Below are 5000 nucleotides of genomic sequence, written 5' to 3' on the forward strand. Positions count from 1 at the left end.
CAGACTTCCAGACAGGGGAGCGTGTCAGTGCGCGCATCCGATTTCAGTTCCAGAGCGATTCGCGCGATGAGTCCTTGATACTTAGTCGTTTTTGCAAAATTTCTGACTTTTTGGAAAATTTCACAATTTTGTGAAAACTTCCACAAAATGAGGTTCTAGTATGTTAGAGGGCATCCCAGGAGGGCTCCAAAAGTGTGGGTAAAATATATATCCCACAGGGGGAAAATTGAAAAAAAGTTGAAAAAAAAAATTTTTGGGGACTTAGAAAATTTTTCAACTTTTGTCAGACTTCCAGACAGGGGAGCGTGTCAGTGCGCGCATCCGATTTCAGTTCCAGAGCGATTCGCGCGATGAGTCCTTGATACTTAGTCGTTTTTGCAAAATTTCTGACTTTTTGGAAAATTTCACAATTTTGTGAAAACTTCCACAAAATGAGGTTCTAGTATGTTAGAGGGCATCCCAGGAGGGCTCCAAAAGTGTGGGTAAAATATATATCCCACAGGGGGAAAATTGAAAAAAAGTTGAAAAAAAAAATTTTTGGGGACTTAGAAAATTTTTCAACTTTTGTCAGACTTCCAGACAGGGGAGCGTGTCAGTGCGCGCATCCGATTTCAGTTCCAGAGCGATTCGCGCGATGAGTCCTTGATACTTAGTCGTTTTTGGCAAAATTTCTGACTTTTTGAAAATTTCACAATTTTGTGAAAACTTCCACAAAATGAGGTTCTAGTATGTTAGAGGGCATCCCAGGAGGGCTCCAAAAGTGTGGGTAAAATATATATCCCACAGGGGGAAAATTGAAAAAAAGTTGAAAAAAAAAATTTTTGGGGACTTAGAAAATTTTTCAACTTTTGTCAGACTTCCAGACAGGGGAGCGTGTCAGTGCGCGCATCCGATTTCAGTTCCAGAGCGATTCGCGCGATGAGTCCTTGATACTTAGTCGTTTTTGCAAAATTTCTGACTTTTTGGAAAATTTCACAATTTTGTGAAAACTTCCACAAAATGAGGTTCTAGTATGTTAGAGGGCATCCCAGGAGGGCTCCAAAAGTGTGGGTAAAATATATATCCCACAGGGGGAAAATTGAAAAAAAGTTGAAAAAAAAAATTTTTGGGGACTTAGAAAATTTTTCAACTTTTGTCAGACTTCCAGACAGGGGAGCGTGTCAGTGCGCGCATCCGATTTCAGTTCCAGAGCGATTCGCGCGATGAGTCCTTGATACTTAGTCGTTTTTGCAAAATTTCTGACTTTTTGGAAAATTTCACAATTTTGTGAAAACTTCCACAAAATGAGGTTCTAGTATGTTAGAGGGCATCCCAGGAGGGCTCCAAAAGTGTGGGTAAAATATATATCCCACAGGGGGAAAATTGAAAAAAAGTTGAAAAAAAAAATTTTTGGGGACTTAGAAAATTTTTCAACTTTTGTCAGACTTCCAGACAGGGGAGCGTGTCAGTGCGCGCATCCGATTTCAGTTCCAGAGCGATTCGCGCGATGAGTCCTTGATACTTAGTCGTTTTTGGCAAAATTTCTGACTTTTTGAAAATTTCACAATTTTGTGAAAACTTCCACAAAATGAGGTTCTAGTATGTTAGAGGGCATCCCAGGAGGGCTCCAAAAGTGTGGGTAAAATATATATCCCACAGGGGGAAAATTGAAAAAAAGTTGAAAAAAAAAATTTTTGGGGACTTAGAAAATTTTTCAACTTTTGTCAGACTTCCAGACAGGGGAGCGTGTCAGTGCGCGCATCCGATTTCAGTTCCAGAGCGATTCGCGCGATGAGTCCTTGATACTTAGTCGTTTTTGCAAAATTTCTGACTTTTTGGAAAATTTCACAATTTTGTGAAAACTTCCACAAAATGAGGTTCTAGTATGTTAGAGGGCATCCCAGGAGGGCTCCAAAAGTGTGGGTAAAATATATATCCCACAGGGGGAAAATTGAAAAAAAGTTGAAAAAAAAAATTTTTGGGGACTTAGAAAATTTTCACACATGTGTCAGACTTCCAGACAGGGGAGCGTGTCAGTGCGCGCATCCGATTTCAGTTCCAGAGCGATTCGCGCGATGAGTCCTTGATACTTAGTCGTTTTTGGCAAAATTTCTGACTTTTTGAAAATTTCACAATTTTGTGAAAACTTCCACAAAATGAGGTTCTAGTATGTTAGAGGGCATCCCAGGAGGGCTCCAAAAGTGTGGGTAAAATATATATCCCACAGGGGGAAAATTGAAAAAAAGTTGAAAAAAAAAATTTTTGGGGACTTAGAAAATTTTTCAACTTTTGTCAGACTTCCAGACAGGGGAGCGTGTCAGTGCGCGCATCCGATTTCAGTTCCAGAGCGATTCGCGCGATGAGTCCTTGATACTTAGTCGTTTTTGGCAAAATTTCTGACTTTTTGAAAATTTCACAATTTTGTGAAAACTTCCACAAAATGAGGTTCTAGTATGTTAGAGGGCATCCCAGGAGGGCTCCAAAAGTGTGGGTAAAATATATATCCCACAGGGGGAAAATTGAAAAAAAGTTGAAAAAAAAAATTTTTGGGGACTTAGAAAATTTTCACACATGTGTCAGACTTCCAGAGAGGGGAGCATGTCAGTGCGCGCATCCGATTTCAGTTCCAGAGCGATTCGCGCGATGAGTCCTTGATACTTAGTCGTTTTTGCAAAATTTCTGACTTTTTGGAAAATTTCACAATTTTGTGAAAACTTCCACAAAATGAGGTTCTAGTATGTTAGAGGGCATCCCAGGAGGGCTCCAAAAGTGTGGGTAAAATATATATCCCACAGGGGGAAAATTGAAAAAAAGTTGAAAAAAAAAATTTTTGGGGACTTAGAAAATTTTTCAACTTTTGTCAGACTTCCAGACAGGGGAGCGTGTCAGTGCGCGCATCCGATTTCAGTTCCAGAGCGATTCGCGCGATGAGTCCTTGATACTTAGTCGTTTTTGGCAAAATTTCTGACTTTTTGAAAATTTCACAATTTTGTGAAAACTTCCACAAAATGAGGTTCTAGTATGTTAGAGGGCATCCCAGGAGGGCTCCAAAAGTGTGGGTAAAATATATATCCCACAGGGGGAAAATTGAAAAAAAGTTGAAAAAAAAAATTTTTGGGGACTTAGAAAATTTTTCAACTTGTGTCAGACTTCCAGAGAGGGGAGCATGTCAGTGCGCGCATCCGATTTCAGTTCCAGAGCGATTCGCGCGATGAGTCCTTGATACTTAGTCGTTTTCAGAAGTCACAATTTTGACTTCCAGGACCCGCAAAACGTTTGTAAATTGAGCCCGCTCCCCAGTTCCAAGCGTTTTGAGGTGTCCCCGGTTGCAGTAATGCAGCCTGCCCACTAGATGTCGCAAAAGAGACAAAAAGTGAAAAAGAACCAGAATGAGGAAATTCCAGGGAGCCGAATCCGCCTGACAGTTCCAGGCGATCGGGCACTTTTTTGCATGCGTCCCTAAAGTGGGTATAGGGTGACACTCCATGCAAAGACCCAGTTTTGCACACCACCGGCAGAATATATGAGAGAGAGGTACCTCTCAGCCCCGACACATTTCGACTCATTTAAGCTGGTTTTCACCTCCGTAGGCCTGGGTATGCGTTTTGGCTATGAGTCCCTGTTCGGCTGGAGGTCTGCACCTTGGCTGAACCCAGGCTTCCGCAGCTGCGTGGGGGGACTTTTGCCGGTCGCCTATCCCAAGTCAGAGAGGTGTTCCTGGGTTGAAGTGAGCCTGGCCAGACCCCCCCGCGGGCCCTGGTTCTCCACATGGGGGCGCCGTCAAGGCTAAAATCTGGATTTTTAGGCCGAGGAGAGGCTCCATGAGGGCGGATGCTTTTGTGGCTTCGACCCCAGTGCTGTTCCACATCCAGTACCCCCCCGCAAGGGCGCCTGTACCCGAGTCGCGCTTCCAGGACTCGTGGGCACGTATCTCCCGACGACAGGGGTTTGCAGCCTCCGTACTTGGGCAAGTCCCTACATGCACCCCTGCTCTTCCTCCGATCGATCTGGCGCAGCGCTCCCGGGTGGGGAGGTGGCGCCGCTCGCTCGGCCCGGGCTTTGGAGCCCGCGCTGGCTTAAGGTGAGCGGTCCCCTTCCTCCTCTACCCCCGGGCTTCCGACACCTATCTTTGGGCGCGCATGCCGGCCTCGCCTCCCGTCTGCGGAGGTGGCCGAGCCGTGGGGAGTTTGACCCGAACCGAGCGAAGGCAGTGGTCCGACGACCCGTACGGGCGAACGGCGGGGCGCCCACCCAGCCAGGCGTGGGGGCCCGTCGTCCGAATCGCTCCCTGTGCGGGGAAGCACAGCGATCTTCTCCGAGGGCGGCCCTTTTCTTCCAGATGCGTACCCGGCCAGCGGAGGCTCGTGCTGCCCCTCGTGTCCGAAAGGGCGGCCTCCGCGGCGGTGGCGACAGCGGCGGCGGTGGGTGGCCTCTCCGCGCCACTGCCGAGCTTCGCGATTTCCAGTCTTTTCCCGAGCCCCTACGTCAGTGGGGAGGACGACAGAGGTGTGGAGGCAGGCGAAGGGGGTTCTCACCGTGCGGTGTGCCCCAGCCCGACCGTTGCCTTCCCCCTCGACCCTCGTCCTCCCAGGCGGCTCGGCCAGGGAGCAGGAGAGAGAGCGAGAGAGGGAGAGCGGAAACCCCAGAGCCAAGGGGTTAGATGGAGAACGGGAGAAGGAACGAGGGCCAAGAGGTAGGGAGTACGGTGAAAGGCCGACCTGGGATCCCCCTGCGCTCCCGCCCTGGGCGGGGAGCAGCCCTGGGAAGAAAAGCCGCTCGGGCATCCCTTTGAGGTTACGGGCGCGAGCGGGAAGAGGGACTACGCTGGAGGGCGACGCCGACACGGCCAGGCCGACGACCACCCACGTGACCTCAGCGTCGCCGGGTTAGTGCCAGAGCCGCGGCGGACCCCGACGGCCAGCCCCCCTCTCCCAATCCTCGTGCCTGTCCGCCGGTGGGTCGAGGACCCCCCGCGGCGGAGGCAGGTCTAAGCCAGACGGTGGCGCCGCATAGGCCCACCC

The sequence above is a fragment of the Phyllobates terribilis genome, unplaced genomic scaffold (genome assembly GCF_046119375.1).
Source record: "Phyllobates terribilis strain yellow unplaced genomic scaffold, ASM4611937v1 Scaffold_2412__1_contigs__length_133766, whole genome shotgun sequence".
Classification (NCBI taxonomy): domain Eukaryota; kingdom Metazoa; phylum Chordata; class Amphibia; order Anura; family Dendrobatidae; genus Phyllobates; species Phyllobates terribilis.